Below are 20,343 nucleotides of genomic sequence, written 5' to 3'. Positions count from 1 at the left end.
TATTCCAAGTCCCTTAAAGACGCTCGGTCTCAGTTTTACTCTAACATCATCCAAAGCAGTCCTGGAAACTCCAAGAAATTGTTCTCCACTATAAGCAACCTCCTTCAACCTCAAAAAACCCTCCACTTACAGGAATCACAGAAGATCACTGCAATGACTTCATAGACTTTTTCACAACCAAAATTGATACGATTCGCTCATCCCTCTCCGTTCCTTCCCCCTTGTCTTTTCCAGCTGTCAGCCCTCAGACTGGTATCAGGTCGCCCCTCTGCTCCTTTCCAGAAGTCACACAACTTGAGGTGCAAGACACCATTAAAAGATGAAACCCTCCACTTGTGCCCTCGACCCCTTTCCCACTGCCTTGGTGAAAGCGCACAGCTCTGCCCTCTGTCCTCTGATTACCACAGTGATAAACCAATCTCTTCAGACTGGCCATATACCATCTGCACTAAAAAAAGCCATTATCAAACCACTTCTCAAGAAACCCACCCTTGAGCCTCAGGTACTTGCTAACTACAGGCCCATATCCAACTTGCCATTTCTCTGCAAACTTCTAGAGAAAGTAGTTGGTGGTCACCTACAGGATCACCTCCAATACAACATCTTTGAAAAGTTTCAATCTGGCTTCCGCTCCGCCCACAGCAGGGAAACAGCTCTACTGAGAGTCACAAATTACCTGCTGATGACTGCTGATTCTGGTTCACCATCCCTCCTCACCCCTCCTCATCAAGGTCTCGCTCACATGCTGTTGGCTGTGGGGTTCCACAAGGATCAGTGCTTGGACCCATCCTATTTATTCTCTACATGCTCCCCCTCGGTAAAGTCATCAGATGTTTCGGGATGTCATTCCACTGCTATGCTGATGACACGCAATTGTACATCAGAACAGACACTCATCCATCACCATCAACAGCATCACCTCTCTCCATCCTCACTACATGTCTGGAGGAGATAAGGGCGTGGATGGGACATAACTTTCTCCAGTTGAACAGCTCAAAAACCGAAGCCATCCTCATCGGTTCCCCTCATCAAATTCGAAACTCCTCCATAACTTGCATTACATTCTCTGGCAAGGACATCCCTCTTTCATCAACAGTCACTAACCTTGGTGTCAGGCTTGACCCCAATCTAACCTTTGAGGCCCACATAAATCACCTCTGCAAAATCTAATTTTTCCACCTGAGGAATATAGCCAGACTTCGTCCCACACTCACCCTACGAGATGCAGAGAAGCTCATCCACGCCTTTGTCTCCTCCAGACTTGACTACTGCAATGCACTTCTCAGCGGGATTCCCGGCAAGAGCATTCAAAAACTACAACACATTCACAGCGCCGCTAGAATCCTGCTGAAAGTACGCAAATATGACCACATCACACCCATCCTTCACTCGCTACACTGGCTACCCATCTCCGCCCGGATCGACTACAAAGTCTCCCTCCTCACATTCCAGTGCATCCATGGCAAAACCCCCCAGTACCTCAAAGAACTCCTCACCCCCCAGACCTCAATACGCTCACTCCGCTCCACCAACAGCCACAGACTTCTCCCCCCACGGACTAAGAGCCGCACACTGGGAGACCGAGCCTTCTGCTCCTCTGCTCGGCCTTCTGCACCCTCCCAGAACACCTGAGGGTTCCACAGTCAGTTGATTGTTTTAAAAAGGGACTCGAAACATACCTTTTTAAAAAATCTTTTCAATCTGTAATTTTTTACTTGTTTAGGGCTGCAGCTATCGAATATTTTAGTAATCGAGTACTCTACTGAAAATTACATCGATTAATCGAGTAATCGGATAAAACGTATTTTTGCTTGGTTAAAGAGCAATTATGAATACACAAGAGAAAATAACATATTTCACTTAATAATGAATGACCAATTGGTTTCCTTTTTTAGAATCAACTGTTTTTATTTCTTAAATTCACAAGCAAGTATTTTCTGGTCTTGAAACATTACCAAAGAGGCAACTGCTAACATAAATAAGAATAAATAAAACACAAATAAAAATAAATGAAATTAAATTACTTTCAAGATATCAAAAATAAATAAAATTACATTACTTTCAAGTTATCAAAAACATAAGGCATTTATAAAAAAGAAAGAAGGCAAAATAAGCCTTTATGTTGTGCATAACATGCACATAACTGTAAAACACAAGATGCTATTTTGGCATATAGGAGGGGAGACAAAAACAGGAACTTTGAACAAGTAAGTCCATATCAAGGCAACAGCCACCCTCTTATTTCTCTCTCTCTCTCATCGTGTGTGTGTGTGTGTGTGTGTGTATGTGAGTGTGTGAGCAAACCTTTAAAGGAGCTCTTTATTGTAATGTAAGAAGGTAAGCATATCAACATGGTCAGGGCTGAGGCTTGCCCTCTTCTTAGAGGCAATGTTGCCTGCGGCTGAGAACAGGCGCTCTGAAGGTGTAGATGTTGCCGGAACACACAGCAGAGTCTTCGCCAGTCGTGCCAAATGTGGATACCGCGCTGCATTGTTTTCCCACCAAGACAGTGGGTTCTCCCTCTTGGATAGGGGCCGTTCTACGAAGTACATCAAGACCTATGGAATAAGACACACACACACACACACACACACACACACACACACACACACACACACACACACACAAACACTTCATTATAAATAACTGCACTGTAATGAGTCCTGCTGATGTATCTCATCTCATATTAATAGCCAAATGTAAAAAATAATTTAGTTACCTCCTGCTGTACAGAATCATTTAACTGCTGCTCCTCATCTTGTTCTTCGTCACTTGTGTTGGAGTCTGAGTCGAGGAATGACGTAGCCCCCTTGGCCTTTGCTGCTGGTGGGGAGTCCTGTGCTGTGCTGGATGCTCCATGGTTACTTGCAGTGGGCTTCCTCACTTGCTGGCTGGCAGCAAAAGCCATGGCTCGCACTGTGTTTTGGATCTTCAATACTTCGTCAGCAGGCAAGAACTTCATTTTTCGGAACCTGGGATCTAGAGCAGCAGCAAGCAGGGTCATGTTTGGAGATTCAGGAGTAAACTCAGTTAGTCCTTCCCATCGTACTGTTATCTGCTCTGCTGCATGAGTTTGGAACGACCTCACAGGTGCAGTCTCAAGTTCTGGCTCCTCTATGTTCTGCTTAAGTTTGCACACAAGATGTGGAAGTGCAGACAGTGTGACATATTGTTGTCCACTCAAGAACACTGTGGCTGATTCAAAGGGTTCAAGGACCTGGTTCAGCTCTTCAATCAGGTTCCATTGTTCAGGTTTGAGGTCCAGATAGTGTTTCCCTCTCTGAGTCACTGCAGGGTCAGAGAGTGTGGCTGTCACTGGCCACCTCTGTTCTCGTAGCCTGGACAACATGGCGTACGTGCTGTTCCAACGGGTACAGACATCTTGCACCAGCATATTCTCCTTAGCACCCATTTGTTTTTGCTTGTCCTTCAACTTCGTGCTCGCCAATTCACTTTTTTTAAAGTGTTCGACAAGGCATCTCGCAGCCGCGACACATTTGGAGATAGCCTGATGGATCTTAAGAGAGCTTTGCACAACTAAGTTGAGGGTGTGCCCGGCACAACGCACTGATGCCCATCCGTGCCTTTCTTGCAAAATCTTTGCTGCTGCTACAACATTAGCGCCGTTGTCGTGGACGACAGCCTTGATTTTCTTCACTGGGATGTCAAATTTTGTTATCACCTCCTCAATCCATTGTGCAATATTTGCAGCTGTGTGTCTCTCCTCAAGGGGCATAGTTGTCAGGCAGTGGGACACCATGCGCCAATTCTCCCCTATGTAATGGCATGTCACCCCCATATAAGCCTCTGTTGCGATGCTCGTCCAGATATCAGTGGTGAGTGCAATGCACTCAGTCTCTTGCAGCGCCTGCTTCATCTTCACTTTGACATCCTCGTACTTTTTCTCCATCTCTTTTGTGAAGAATGTTCTTGATGGAAGCTCGTACTTCGGATGGAAAGTTGCAACCATTGCTTTAAAACCACTGTCCTCTACCATACTCAGTGGCCGCATGTCTTTGACTAACATGTTTAAAATGCTCTTTGTTAGCTCAGCTGCTTGCTCAGGGCCACAGAATGGTGCTTTACAGATAAATTTGTCCATCCGAGACTGTGATGATTTACTGAAAAAAGAAGAGAAATAATAATTAGTTAAATGATATTACTATGAATAAATTACTTAATACAGTAGGTTCATGGCTGTGCATTTATGAATTTACACCAGCTGACAAGGGATAAATATTTTTTTTAAAGATTTTGAGTTTTTGCAGTGTCCACAATTAAGACAACTACTGTATTGGAACACAATCCTTTTAAATTTTAAATCAACCCTCTATGAAGTCATGTCGTCACGCTCATAATAAACTAACCACAAACTTGACAGTAGTCAGTCATAATTAACAAAAACCTAGCCCTCTGCAAGGCTGGCGTTTATGTTCGTAAAATACATTCACGTTGATCACACTGATTTGCTACGTTAATATTACCTTGTCTCCGGTCCTCCGCTCGAGTCCGGGTGTTTTCTGCGGAGATGCTGCAATATAGAAGACGTGCTGTTGTGGTATGCAAGGACCGTGTTACAACGAATACACGTCACGGTGTTCTCCTTTCTTTTCAGTCGTAAATGCTCCCACACTTTCGACATTTTCTGTCTTTTATTATCGCCTTTTTCTTCTGTTTCATCGTCGCTATTTCTCCTCGCCTCTGCCATTTTCCCGCTCCCTCAGTCAAACACCTGTACGTCCGCTTCCTCCTCCTCCTCCTTTCTTCTCCGGTCTTCCTTGCGTAGGCGACGTAAGCACGTTGTGCCAAATTGAAAGTAGTCCGTGCGGCCGCTTGAACTACAATTAAATTAACGATTCCTCGAGGCAGAAAAAAATCCTCGGACCATTTTTTGTAATCGAGGTACTCGAATTACTCGAGGAATCGTTTCAGCCCTATACTTGTTACTTTGATAACTGCTTTTAACTCTTGTTTTAACTTATGTTTCTTTTATGCTGTTGTAGCACTTTATTTTTTAGTAAATATAAAGTGCATTACAAATAAAATGTATTATTATTATTATTATGTCCGAACCCCAATAAACCCAAAACACCCTCATAAGTGCCTATAAGCCTATTAATAACACACAGTACATCCAACAGTCAAAATAGTAGTTCATAGATACAGAAAGTACAGAAAAAATATACTTAGCATGCAGGACATTTTCCCACCCCTCACCATCACCAGCACCCGGGTAGCTAAAGGCTGAAGTGGGAAATGGCAGAAAGGAGACTCGCACGCATACTAAAACACACACCCAGCTAACAGCATGTACACACACACACACACCCTACAGCATCTGCCCAAACTAACACGCGCCCACAGATGAGCACGCGCACACAAGTACCTACTCAGACGCGCACAAACATACTAGCCTATTCTGCTAGGGGCTCGTGACAACACATCCGTGACTACGTTCTCAGAGCCCCTAATGTGGCGAATAGGGGTGGGGGAAAAAATCGATATTGCAATATATTGTTGTGCTCTCTGTCGCAATAAATAAATCGATACACTGACGGAAAATATCGATATTTTGGGTCTACGGGTTTTTTTAGACTCCCGTCGGTGCGTCTAAGAGTTTACGGTTCTCCGGAGCGGATCCGCGGGGGCCGCCCGCTGCCCGGTCTGATTGCCTATTTACGGGCAGGATTCCGAGCGGCGCGCTAGAGTTTAGAGGCTCACGGACTCACGGACTCTGGCATCGGGTACCCCGAGGCGGAGGAGGGTCCGCCGACATGACCCGCCGGCTCCCCGCCGGTGCTGCCCTCGTTTCCCCCGCTAGAGCAGCACCGGTTCAAAAATAAGCGTCATGTGCGAATGAAGCGAATGAAGCGAGTAGTCCAAAATGATCAAGCGGCGCGATACACGCGTCTCACGCGATTGTATTCGCGTCTATCGCGTCCGGTGTGAACGCCGCATAAGCGTGGCCGTGTGCTGGCCGGTGCTGTTGTGAGCTTCAAGCGCTTTTCACACAGCATTGAGGGCATGAGGACCCACTTTTCGGCCGGGCTCGATTGCCTATTTACGGGCAGGATTCCGGTCGGCGCGTGTTTACCGTCCGCCGGAGGGTCCGCATGTGTGGATCCGCGGAGCCGTGTGCTGCCCGGTGTTGCTGTGAGCTCCAAGCGGTTTTCACCCAGCTCTGAGGGCATGAGGCCCGACTTCCCAGGTACTGGATGGGTGAACATAACTCTGCACATAATTGGTTGCATACTGAAATGTGCCCAATATTTCATTTAATTCTGATGTTATTCTTATCTTGTTTAGCTATTGTTAAACTAAAACGGGCCCAAGTTTACATAAAACAAGTTGCTACTGACTTTTCAGTATCAGAAAGCACTGTCCTGGTTTACATAAGACATGTTATTAATGTTCATGCACTTTAATGTGTCCAGCTGGACAGTGTTTATTCATTTGTACATTGTACGAAGTTTTGGAATTTATTTTTTATGCATATTTTTTCTTTTTCAGTCACATATCGTGATATATCGTTGATGAAATTTCTTGCAATATATCGAATATCGCAGATATCGTGTATCGTGATATTATCATTATCGTGGGCCAAATATCGTCACAGTATCGAATCGTGAGCTACCCGTATCGTCCCACCCCTAGTGGCGAATGTCCAAATTGTAGGGCTGGGGGAAGAGACACCACCTCATCAGCCATGGAGGAATCATGGGAGGAATGTCAGTGGGTTGTGGTCGCTGTAAATCACCACAGGTCAACCACACCCACTTACATACACTTCAAAATGCTGGAGCGCCCAAATGAGCCAGAGGGTCTCCTTTTCGATTACCGAGTAGTTCAATTGGTAGCTCGTGAATTTTTGTGAAAAGAAACAACATGTTCCATGCCAGAATAATTTTCCTGTATAAGCACCGCACCCACATTGCTGGCATCCGCCTGGATTTTAAATGGCTTATCCAGCTGTGGAGCCATCAAGATGGGTCCGGTGCTTAACAGAGCTTTAACGCAGTCATATGCTTTTTGACAATTTTCAGTCCACGTAAACGTGGCTTTTGCTTTCAGCAAATTTGTTAATGGTGCGACTACGGTCAAAACGTTTCTGCAAAAGCAGCAGTCAAAGCCAACCATACCCAAGAAGCGCATCAACTTAAGTTTTGTAGCAGGGACAGGGAACTCGTCAATAGCCTGCACTTTTGCATGAATGGGGCGAACTTGCCCCTGCCCCACTACCTTGCCCAGGTAGGTCACGGTCCCTCTAGCGAACTCACTTGGCTAGAGTGACCGTGAGCCGTGCCTGTGCAAGGTGCGCGAGGAGCAGTCGCAAGTGCTCTTGATGTACGGGCCAGGTATCACTCACAAGAACCACATCATCCAAATACACAGTTACACCGTCCAGACCGGCTACAACGCGATTCATTAGCCTCTGAAATGTAGCGGGTGCATTACACAACCCAAAGCTCATGACCCGATATGAAAATAAACTTTTTGGCATGATAAAAGCGGAAACTTCACAAGCTCTCTCAGTTAGCCTCAGTCAGCACTTGCCAATATCCTTTAAGGAGGTCTAGTTTGGTAACAAATTTGGCAGCGCCTACCTGATTAATACAATCCTCTGTTACGCCCCAGGCTAGCAGAGCTGGACAACAACAAACAGGAGCGCTCACTCGGGCCTAAATGCAAAATCTATCAGCTGGGGGCCGTATTCGTGGTAGACGGAACTAGTCCGGTTTGGTTACGGCATTGAGCTTCCTGTAATCAGTACAAAAGCGGAAAGTCCCGTCTGACTTTTTAACCAACAAACAGGGCGATGACCAACTAGAGAAAGACAGTTCAGCCAGCCTGTTATCCAACAAATACTGAACCTTTGTCCTGAACTTCCCTCTTCTCAATGGGCACACGATAAAAACACTGGCGGATGGGTTCAGCATCCCCAACCTCAATATCGTGCTCCAACAAATCAGTCTGCGTAGGCACGTCAGAAAACAAATCACTGATCTTGCCAAGCAAATCAGTGAGCTCGTTTAAATGTTTAACAATGGTGGACATGTTTTGCAATGTCTCCGAATTCTTTAAATGACCTTGTATCACACAATCATTGGCTGTATTCAACTCATCACCCTCCTCTTCTGCCGCCATCAACGGCGAGCGAGTCTGAAAGGAGCTGTCCACTAGCACCACGGGGTCAGCTCTTTGCAAGGCACCGTTATAGAACATTCTTGTGTTCTCTTCCTCCTGTCGGGGGTCGAGATCACGTAATTATCATTGGGACCACAACGCAGGACTTCATGGGGCCCAGTGTATTTAGCATGAAACGGTGAGCCAATAATCGGAAGCAGTGCAGGCACCTGATCACCAACACAAAACGTTCGGTGCTCAGTGCGACGATCAAACAGCGTTTTAATTTTTTCCTGGGACCCTTCCAAACGTTCCCTAGCCACTCTCCTGGCTGTGGACAGACGGCAGGAGAAACTCAAGACATACTCACACAAGTTATCAGGCAGCTCTGAGTCAGTCCACTGATTGTGTAGCGCGGACAGTACCCTTCGAACACGGTGCGCTAAAACGAGGTCATTCGGACTGAAACCAGTACTTTCATGAGCAACCTCCCTGGCTGCCAACATCAGCCAGGGCAGGCCCTCCTCCCAATCGTGATCCAACTCGACACAGTACACCCGAAGCAGTGATTTAAGTGTGGAATGAAACCGCTCCAGAGTGCCCTGGCTCTGAGCGTGATAAGCGGTTGCCAGATTTTGCTTTATCTGCAATTGTCTGAGAACTTCTTTGAACAATTAGGACGTAAAATTACTCCCACGATCAGATTGGATGATTTTTGGCAAGCTGAAAATAGAAATAAACTGACTAATGGCTTTAACGATTGCTTTGGAGTTGATCGAACGTAGTGTATAAACAGCTGGGTATCGAGTAGCCTGGCACATAACCGTGAGCAGGTACTCACAACCTGTTTTTGAGCGAGGGAGAGGCCCAACATTGTCGATGATAAGATGTTCAAATGGTTTACACGCAGTTGGAATTGGACGCAAAGTTGCAGGTTTCAATGCCAGGTTGAGTTTTCCCGTCAGTCGGCACGTTTTGCACGTTGTTACAAGACTGGCATCATCGTGCTTGACTCGCGGCCAGTAGAAGTAGCGCAAGATGTGGTCATGAGTTTTCTTCGCCCTGGCATGACCAGCGAGTTTATCGTGAGTGGTCTGGAGTACCAGTGGACGAGACTTAACAGGCACCCCCACCTGGACAAATGGATCACCAACAAAACAATCGGCGTGCGGAGACCACTTCCGCAACAACACACCGTGTTGGCTGAAATAGCCCCCCGCTTTATCCCAAATTTCATTGTCAAAGTTAACAAGTTCAAACAGCTGTTTTAACGTCTCATCTGCTTTTTGCTCTTCTGCCAATTCCTGACGAGAAATAGAGACAGGGTAATCTGCAAGTGAAAAAGACTTTTCAAATTTGGATAACTCTACTTTAACAGTTTAAGTATTTTGACTGGCAGAGTGCCTCAGAGCACAAGCGGTAAAGACTTTTGGATATTTTTGCACACTATCGTCGGCAGCCAGCAACTCCTCTGTAACAACCTGTTGAGGGGAAATCAACATGCATCTCATCATATTTCTTTTCCATGTGACGGAAGCGATGACGGTAAGCCTCCGGCACCAATTCGTAGGCTTTTAGCACTGCAGTCTTCACGGTGTCTATCACCTGACACACCTGACTATCGGCAACAGACAGAAACGAATAGGCAAGCTGAGCTTGGCCGCTCAGCACACATTGAAGGAGCAGAGTCCTTTCCACATCTGACCAAACGTGCGCATTGGCTACGCGCTCGAACAGCTGGAGGAACGAAACGCAAATATTTGACCACATGGTGAAACTTGATCTGTAATTCTGCCGCGAATAAGATCGAAGCGCTGCTGATCAAGTCCAAGGCGTATTTTCTCAATTTGCAAACTACCAACTTCCGCGTCTTTCATGAAACAAATTTTCTCGAGTTCCGTCTCACGCTGCATCATCAGCAGAGCTTTTTGCTTATCAAATGAGAGCACATACGGAACGGGTGGCTCAGCGGCCCTGGTAGCAAGTAGCACCTGCTGACCCAGCCACAACTCCACACCTTACGCTCTCTTTCAACCTCCTTTGTAACAAGGATACCCCGATACCATAGTTGTAGCGCAGATGAAATCAGTGACGATTTGCGAAGCCATAATCAACACAGCTGATCACGTCAATATAGCGTACAAACAAATTAATCACTCAATCAACTCCAATTTGGTATGCCAATCAACAAATTTACCCAAGATCTAACTAAAAGTAGACCCTATCTTCAGGTGCCATGAGACCGGGGATTTTAAGCACAGGACCGGCAGGTCCGACAGCCCGCAAGTCCGAAAGAGCCACCAACTAATTAGCGACTCCACGGACCTCGGAAGTGCCCCCGAGACAAATGTTCTAAGCCTCGTACCACCCAAAAATAACAAACTAAAAAAAACAAACCACGCATCCAAAGACACACACAATTGAAGTCAAATACGAAGACCTACTCAATCGATGTCTCACAATGAGATGTGGCCAAAACTAAACCAAATTGTGATAGCCTACTCAATATAACTTGTTAAAATAGCAGATAAGTTACATACACACTAGGCCGCAAAAACGTACCATACTTCGCCCCCCCCCCCCTTCGAACAAAAGAGTGCAAGCACTCATCAGTTGACGCAAACAAATTAAGTCTCCGACATTACGGCAAACTCTAAATCCAATCCATCAAATGATGCCAATTTACAAAAATCTAGTTTTAGGACGAGCCCCAATATGTCACACTCTAAAAGAAGGCAACATATGAAGGGAGAGGCGGACAAGGTTTTTCCAATACAAAAGTTGTTTTTTATTTACAACGCTCAACATTTGCAAAATAGTCCAATCGGCGCAAAAACGTATGCGCCATTCTAAATCACAAATCAGCCAAAGGAACAAACGAACGGACAAACGGAGCGGCGCCAGGTCGTCGGCCTTCCACACGAAGGCAACCCAGCTGCCAGTGTGCCGGTGTTTGGCTCTGCTGCTCACCCCCGATGGGCGGAGCGAAGGATGTATTTAAAGGTGACAATCAGCCTAATTACCGTCACACACCTTAAAAGACACAAACAGAAGCGGGCATTAATACTCAGCAGAAAATAGGGCCAGAGGGCCGTCACAGTCAGAATATGGTTTGCATCAGTGGCCTGCAGACTTGCTCGTGCTGCAAGTCGCTTGACAGTTCCGCTGATTCCATCACATGGGCTTTTCCCATGCAAGTGCATGTGATGGCAAAGGTTGGAGAAGTTCTTAACATTTTTATATTGAGATGCTGCTCCATCGCTAAAATAAATCACATTTTGCAAATTCGGGATGACCTGTCTGAGATGAGGCAGCAAACGTGAGAGGAAACAATGAACGTCAGTTGTGTCATGCTTTAGGCAGTCCGAAATTACAGACAGGCTGAGACACTGCAGTCCCTGTGCATCTTTATAGTAGACAGCGAACGGATAAAGGGTTGCCTGGCTGTTATCCCAGTGATAACCTTGCATACCATCTTGGACGATAAAATTGTAATTTTCTGCAAAATCCAAGAAAATAACTGCTGTATCTGATGTAAGGGCATCAGCGATCTCAGATACAAGTGTCTTAAACCACCTTTGCATGTGTCACAGGCGGGTCTCTTTCATTGGGGATAAAGGGTTAATCTGTGATTTTCAGGAAATTAATGGCCAGCAGTCTTAATATTTAATTGTTTGCCATCACTGAGCATAATATGAAGTTATTTCCACTATTTTCATGCTTTATCATCACTAAATTCTCCCTGATATACATTCCAGACTTCTGGAAAAAAGGCTTGTGTGCGCACACACACACAAACACACACACACACACGAAATGCTGTAGGAGGTAGGGAGGGAGGTTATGGCCATCGCCCAGGAGCACCTCATATTTGGATTCAATCCATATTTCTGGGGACGGGGCAGGCTGTTCACAAACAGGAATGTATCTGTTTATTAAAAAAATAATCTTTACAAGGGGCATCGATCCCTGATGAAATCTACGTGTGCATGTGCCTGCTTGTAAACTAAACAGTCCATCCAAAATGGTTTCTGAACGTATTTGAGGTGAGAAATTGGCAGTCGTGTTGCTCACTCATATTTGATCTACAGTGCGTAAGTGATTGTTGAAAGTGAAAAGACAAGACTAACCAAGACTCTTTTAATGAAGTCTGGTGTCTTTGAGGAGAGATTTTTTATCGTTAATTGTTTTTATTGTTGTTCTTGTTCTTGTGTATAAATCATAATAATTGTAAATATATACAACTCTGGAAAAAAGGCTATATCATCTGTATGATTTGCAACAACTTTACCTATCAGCTGCAGGGTTTCCCCCAGAAAACTTGCTAAGTCTGTTGGTAGGGCCGCTAGAGAAGCCCACCGGCGGCCCACCGTGTTTTTGTAAAAAACAAAATGTTAAAGGTTGACAGGAATTTTGGAATTATGACTATTATGTTAGTGTAAGCCATTTATTAACAATACTTAAAAATGGGATTACTGATGAAATAGCCTTGTCATAGGCAATGATAAAAAAAAAACAAAGCCTACTGACGAAATAGTCTTTATGGTATATGAAAATCCTTAAACAGACCTGATATATTTGTCAGAGCCATAGGCTGCTTCCCTTTGATCAGGCATGAAGGCCGCCGGCTTATCAATGTTGGCAGACCCAGAGGAAAAATGTACTGCTCAAAGCTTGCTCTTCTGTAGCTCCGGAGACAAATTTGAGATTCTCATCTCAGCCTCATTTTAGTTTCTATTTTGACTAAAATGTTTCTCATATGTTTTCTCCTAAAATTCACTAGGAGCAATAGGTGAGACAGAGTAATTAGAGGGAGTCATACTTGAGACTTAAGGGAGATACCTTGCTAATCTCAATTAGCATGAGCAATGGCTCCTTTATTTCTCCTTGGAGAAGAAAATGAGCAATACTGGAGCTACTATGGAGCAATATGGCGCACACGCATGCACGCACACACCTTATAAATACTGCAGCAACTAAACATTCTGAGGCACATATACATACACATACACATACACACACACACACACACACACACACCAACAGCCGTCAGGCTTTATAATTCTATAGCAAATGAGCTGACAGACAAATTGATTTCCCTTTTGGAATGAATAAAGTAATCTGAATCTTTATTCAAATTCAAAACAGCAGGACTTAATTGTTAAGTACAATGACTGAGTATTTTGAGTATTTCAAGTAGCTGTAATAACATTAACAATTACAATAATTTTTACAATAAAGTTAACATTGAAATACAGCAAAAGCTATTCTTACATTGTCATTATAAAACCTGAACTATAAATGTCTCTTTTCAGTAAAACTGTTTTTAAAACAGTAACAAGGTCTCCAACAGTGTTTTGAGCAGTATCAGCACAACTTTACAGTGCACATTGCACAACATTTTAAGGGATAGTTCACCCAAAATTCAAATTTCACTCATTATCTACTCACCCTCATGTCGACTAAGGGCTAGGAGAAGTTTCAGAGTCCTCCGTTCCTTCTCTGAGTTACGGGGGGGTCCGTGCAGCACTGCATGTCCATATGACGGTAGCGAACGGGGCTCACTTTTCTTCGTCCAAAAAGACACACCAAAAGACATCCAAATACCTCCACACAGCTCGTCTATAATGTCCCTCTTGTATTGAAGCAGACGAGCAGCATGGAGGTATTTGGAGCCACGGAGGACTCTGAAACTTTTCCCAGCCCTTAGTCGACATGAGGGTGAGTAGATAATGAGTGAAATTTACTATAAATGTGTCTCTTTTCAGTAAAACTATGTTTTTAAAACAGTAACAAGGTCTCCAACAGTGTTTTGAGCAGTATCAGCTCAACTTTACAGTGCACATTGCACAACATTTAACAACTTTAGAGTCTTTAAGGCCCTCATGCAGCATTTGTATACAGGGGCTTTTTTTTTAACATGGTCATTTCAACAAAGGTCTATCAGTATGCCACATGCAATACTTTACAGTGTTGTGGCCCTGATGCGGCATTTGTTTAGAAGGCTTTTTTGACCTTACTTTTCCCCACCGGTGTCCATCCATCCAGGGTACTACAGCGCATGATGTAAGCTGCAAGAAGAAGAAAAAACAGAGAAAAGAAAGCACAAATTACAAATTTCATAATGTAACAGCAGTTACAACGACAGTACTGAGAGCTTTTTTTATCCAGATGTCACATAATTCACATTGAAATATCTCTATGGTTCACACGAGGAAATTCAGTAAAACTGTGAGGTCACTGACACAATCAAAACATTAAATGTAGCTATGTGATACATGGGGTTCCAACACATCAGAAACTATACCAAATTTTGCCAGATATTGTGATGAATGTGAGAAGGGGCAGAAAAAAAGAGGGGAAACCAAACTAGAAATAAAAAGTAGAATTACAACAAATTCATTTTTGAAAATAATTTGTGCTTCTTTATATTATATATTTTTACTGATGGATTTCCACAACCTTTCCATATTTCCATAAATTGTTAACAATGAGCAATGTACTTACTTAGAATCCCATTGACTTTGAACTTATCCAGGACTGTCTTCCCATCTGGCACCTTCCCGTGCTTCCCAAAGGCCACAGCATTTCGGCACTCCTCTGCAGTAAAAAACTCATCAAAAAGAAGATGGAACAATCTGAGGCAGTCCTTCTTTGCTTCTGCATGTATTGCAGCCAGGCGGGTAGAAGACACGAATAGGCCACTTTCTGGATACAGCTCTTGCTTCCCAGATCTGTGTTTTGGAGCCCCAACACCAGCATGAGGTTGGATCTGTTCCACTTTGTGCAGAAAGCTTTTTAATGCCTCGAGGTGCTCACCACCTGTGACACAAAATATGAATTACCTTATTTTATTTATTTGTTTATTTCGGGCATGTCCGTTAAAACATCATCACACATCTTTGTTCTCACAGTAAAAAAGAAAATACACATGGCCGAAAGGGAAAGCGGGAGAAGCCGAGGCTTATCTAGTGCCCTGTAGTTGGCGTAGTGTAAGATTCTCAAGGCTCTTTTTTGGAGAATTAACAAGGGCTGTGTGGAGCCTTTATATGTGTGTCCCCACACCTCTGCACAGTATTGCAGGTGCGGAGAGACAAGTGCACAATATAACAGATGAAGTGCTTTTTGGTTTAGTATTTTTTGTACTTTCCAAACTATGGACACACTCCTGGCCAACTTCCTTTTTAATTGTGTTATGTGTGGCTTCCAACTTAACATGTCATCGATAATCACTCCCAGAACCTTATTCTCACGGACCCTCTCAATATTAACTCCGTTTACTTGAATGTTGGGACTGTTGTTGCAGCCTCTTTTACCATATAGCATGTATTTCGTTTTTCCAAGATTTAATGATAATTCATTTATGTTAAACCACACTTGAAGTTTGGCCATTTCCTGATTTACTGTTTTCACAAGTTGGTTCAAGTCACTCCCCGAGCAGAAAATATTTGTGTCATCCGCGAATACTATTAATTTCAGAGTATCTGACACTTTATATATATCATTTATGTATAATATAAACAGCTTTGGACCCAGAACTGACCCTTGTGGGACCCCACAGACTATGTCCAAGCTAGTCGATGTGTTATCACCTATTTTAACATATTGGGATCTCTTGGGTAGATAGCTCTTGATCCACTGCAGTGCTACACCTCTAAGGCCACATCTCTCCAGTTTAGCTATTAAAATATCATGATTAACAGTGTCAAATGCTTTTTTCAGGTCTATGAAAATTCCTATGGAATATTGTTTTTGGTCAATAGCGTCGGTAATGATTTCCACAGACTCTGCTAAAGCTTGAGCAGTCGAATGGTGCCTTCTGAAGCCGTATTGGCTGTCATATAACAATTTATGTTTGTAAGTTGTCGAGCCTATTGTTGAATAGCTTCTCTAGGATTTTTGACAGTTGTGGCAGTATTGAAATTGGTCTGTAATTGGTAAACTCGTGTGTGTCACCATTCTTAAACAGTGGCACAACCTTGGCAACTTTCATTTTGGTAGGAAACGTCCCAGTTTGAAATGACAGATTGAAAATGTAGGTCAGGGGTGAGATGATTCCATCTAATACTTCCTTGATTAATCTCATGTCCAGGTCGTCAGCATCAGTAGAAGTTTTGGCTACGCATTTGTTGACTAGGTGTCTAATCTCTGTGTCCTTCACTGGTGTGAGAAACATTGAGCTGGGATTTCTGACTCCATCCTTATCAAAATGACTCCAGGGCAGGGGTGAGTCAGGGATGTTATTAGCTAACTCTGGCCCAATGTTTACAAAGAATTGATTGAAACTATTTGTTATGACCTCCGGGTTATCCTCCTGCGTGTTGTTATGCTTGAAGTAGGGAGGGTAGTTTGGTTTTTTACTTTTATTATTAGTCACGTTGTTTAGAATATCCCATTATTTTTTAGTATACTCCATGTTTTCTGCAAGTAAATTGCTGTAATATTCTTTCTTGCGTTCATTTAGGATAGTGTTTAACTTGTTCCGATACATTTGTATCTCATTTCTGACTGGGCTGTCCTAGATTTAAGGAACTGTCTGTACAGAGTATTTTTTTTTCTGCAGGCGTTTATCAATGTTTTGGTGAGCCAAGGTTTCTGTTCCTTGTTCCGATTTGGGTGTCTCTTTTTCACAGGACAGTGTCTGTCGTACAGTGTTTTAAATATTTGCAAAAAGGAATCATATGCATCATTCACATCTGTTTCATTGTAAACATTATTCCAGTTTTGTCTCAGTAGCTCATTTTTCAGTGTATTCATTCCTTCTTCAGTTCTGACCCTTATGTATAAGTTTTTGTTCGGTGGCTGTCCCACAGTAAATTTGCAGTCATTGTTTTGGGTTGAGCAAGTCAATATTTATGTCACCACAGATAAAAACTCTCTTCTGGCTTGTTTCAGAGAATATTTCACCCACACATTCATTGAAGTCTTCTATTTTTGAGTCAGGAGCTCTGTAAGCTTATAACTATATTTTTGCCTTTCGTTACACAGATTTCAATTGTCACACATTCCAACAAGTGATCCACAGCTTTAGACATATTTTGTACTGTCTCATACTTGGTGTTACTGTCAATGAATAGGGCCACTCCCCCACCGCCTTTGTTCCTCCTGTTAATGCATACAAGATTATACCCATCCAGGAAAAAATCTGTGCCTTTGTCTTCATTAATCCATGTTTCTGACACCGCGATGATGGTGAAAGGGATTTTGAAGTGATTTAGATATTCCTTGATTTGGACAAAGTTGGTGTATAGACTCCTGCTATTAAAGTGAATTAGAGACAGTTTCCCATCCATCTCAATGCTATCATTGTATTGAACTTAAGTGTAGTACTGACATTTCCCAGTCATGTTGAAATAGAAATGGTTGTCTGGGTCAATTCCTTCATTCGGGTCAGATAAGGTATCCGATAAGGTATAATCCACATCGATTTGTAGTAAGCTCCACACTTCCCTGCTCAGCAATCCTTTCAGATATTCCCATCAGTCTTTCAGTCCGTGTAAGAACCGTTGAACTTTGCTGTGCTGTAATTAGGGAGTGTTTATGAGTCATACCTTAGTTATCGTATTTCTCCAGCTCATCCTTACTCCTGATCTGGATTACTTTGACTTCTTCTGCTGATGCTCCCTTTGTTTTGATGTAGATTCTGCAGTTTGCCGTCCAGGTGTGTTGTATATTGCCATCCTTCCTCAGTTGACGAGCTCTTTTGGCGATGTCTGCGTTCTTTTTGGTGAGGTTATTGTTGATGTAGACGTCCGAGCCTTTGAGCTTCCTGCCCTGCCTCAGCAGTGCAGTCTTGAATTTTCTGTTGGTGAATTTCAGCACAACAGCTCGAGTTGCAGTCTCGCTCCTTCGGGGTAAGAGGTGACATACCTCGACGTTGTTGAAGTTTACCTCGATGTCTTTGCCAGACAGGATCTCGGCCACCTGCATCTCCACAGATTTAATCTCAGTTTCATCCGGCTCCGAGGTTGTAGCCGCAACCGCCTTTGCGTAGGTTGGAGGCCTGATTTTGAGGCCAGTCAGAATCACCTCATTCAGTTTACCCTGTTGGTCCAGCTCCTCCACTCTGTTCACCAGCTCCTTTATCAACTCGTCTTTCTCCGCAACCTCCTCCCGGAGTTGTTTGACTTCAGCCATCAACTTTTGGAGAGGTTCCATCTTTTTCTTCATGTCTTTCAGCTCCGCCATCAGCTCTACCTTTATTGCCTCCAGGCTTCCCTTCACTGCCTCCAGGCTTTCGGTCAATAAGTCCAATTTAGAGTCAGTTTCAGCGTGGTTTTTCTTCGGCGGCGCCATTGTCACACTTTTATTTTTAAGAACAAGAAGAAGTTATCTCAAAACTTGTTTTTGTCTCAGCGCGCTCTCTGCTGCTGCTGCTGCTGTCTCCCTGCTGTGTACCTTACAGGGACACAGAAGCAAAAATAAACTAAGAGACTAGTTTTTTAAAAAAAATCAAGAGATTTCATGATGGGCTCAGATTTTTTACTAAATTGTTAAAAGCTTTTAAGTTTTAGTTTAATTTGGTACATTAGGAAAATTGTGAGAGAAAAAAGTAATAGTGTTAAAGGAACAATTAACTGCAACAGAGAGACAAAATGTACTTACTTATACCGCCCAGCACATCCTGCAGTTTGGCCTTCTCCTCCACTAATTTTTCCACCTCTGCCTCGCGTGCCCTGTATGGCTTCCATGATCTGTCTTCTCTTGATTCAGGGAAACTGAAAATTGGCTCTCCAGATTCTGGAAGTGGATCACGCTCGATGATGAAAGTATCTGCAGATGACGAGCATGAAGAAGTCTCATGTTCAGACGTACTAGGCTGGCTCTGGTCCCCAAGAACATCAGGTTTTTGGTTTTTACTAGGACTGTACACTATTTTGAGAAAGCTTTCTTTGGGTGTTACAGTCGGAGCTGGTGGCTGTCTTTGGTGATCCAAATCCACCAAAACACGTTGTTCTGACAGGTCTGAAAATGTGGGCAGTGCCGTGTGAGATTGGTGATGCTTTGGATACTGCGAAAGGTTGGAACAATGTGTGACTGGAGACAGAGTGGGTGCATACTGGTGGAGCGGCTGGATATGTGGATGTGTATGTGGTGATGACTGGGAAACTGGAACCTGGTACTGTGGCCAAGCAGTTACAGGCTGGTGCTGTGGCTGGATAGGTAAAGATGACTCGGTAGGTGGAGGTTGGTACACTGGCCAGGTAGTTGGAGGCTGGATGACGTTGTGGTCCACAGTATTTGGATGATCCTGTACTGAGGTGGACTGACCTGCTTGAGGTAGTGATGGAAGGTTGTAGAATCTTTGAGCAGCTGCATCTCTTTTTTTCATGTCTTTCTTTGTGGCCTTCTTGGCATCCACTGTCTTATTAACTGTTCCAACGAAGTCCACTGTGGCGCTGTAGAACTTGTTGTCGGACCATCTTGCAAGTACTTCTTCCCCAGGCTTCAGATCTCTAAGGCAGGCGGTGGGTTTATCATCTTTGCTTAGTATATGACAGGCATTAAAAATCTTTGCCGTGTATCCATCTTCAAAGGTAAAAAATACAAAAAGTCCTGAAAATGAACAGAGAGTAAATAAAGGAGATTTTGAGTAAACCAGTACAGGCTAAAAATCAATCTTACTTAAACATGCTACTATATCTTATTGGTCTCAATTCTAATCCTCTTAGACCTTAGCAGAGATAAAAATTCATCTCTTCACTTTAGCCTTCAACTAGCATTAACTTTATTCTGTTTGCATTTGCTTCACACTTCTTCACTCATGCAACACTTTACAATAACAATGTATTTGAATCATGCACTCTGTATTCTATCTTTTCACTTTGTTTTTATTCTATTTCATTATTTAATGATTACTGTATGCATTTTATTATCAATGAGATCAACAAGATTCCCGCGAGTCTATGCATGCGTTTATTATTACTAATTTCTCCAAGATGTCCGCCTTCTCCAGGTAAACAAACACCTGGTTGCATGTTTGTATAACTATTTGCTGTTGTCTGTGCAATAAAAAGGGTGGTGTGTGAGTTGCAAATAGCTTAAACGGCAGTAGAACGCACTACCTCCATTTTCTGCTGCTGCTCGGAGGTGGGGACAGAGAGATCTGCTAGATAACAGGAGACATTGAGAGAAAAATCTGCACATTCATTATTCTAGAGGTAAAATATTTGCTAAATATGGCCCATGGTTGTTTTTGCCTGGAAATGTCCTTTAAGC

At 43.4% G+C, this 20,343-nt stretch overlaps 1 protein-coding gene and 1 long non-coding RNA gene across 2 annotated transcripts in view; one reads left to right on the top strand and one right to left on the bottom strand.

Annotated features, from left to right (window-relative positions):
• The window catches only part of tmem200b (transmembrane protein 200B), a 70,954-nt gene that overhangs the window by 9,276 nt on the left and 41,335 nt on the right, over positions 1-20,343 (top strand). The gene's annotated exons all lie outside the window — the stretch shown is intronic.
• On the bottom strand, positions 14,074-19,003 carry LOC311028495. The gene is made up of 3 exons (XR_014598729.1): positions 18,730-19,003; positions 14,632-14,946; positions 14,074-14,195 (listed from the first exon to the last, which is right to left on the bottom strand). It is a non-coding gene; the product is annotated as an uncharacterized lncRNA (long non-coding RNA).

The sequence above is a fragment of the Eutrigla gurnardus genome, assembly GCF_963514095.1.
Source record: "Eutrigla gurnardus genome assembly, chromosome: 17".
Lineage (NCBI taxonomy): Eukaryota > Metazoa > Chordata > Actinopteri > Perciformes > Triglidae > Eutrigla > Eutrigla gurnardus.
The sequence above is the reverse complement of the archived record's forward strand: the minus strand, read 5'-3'. Positions and strand labels throughout refer to the sequence as shown.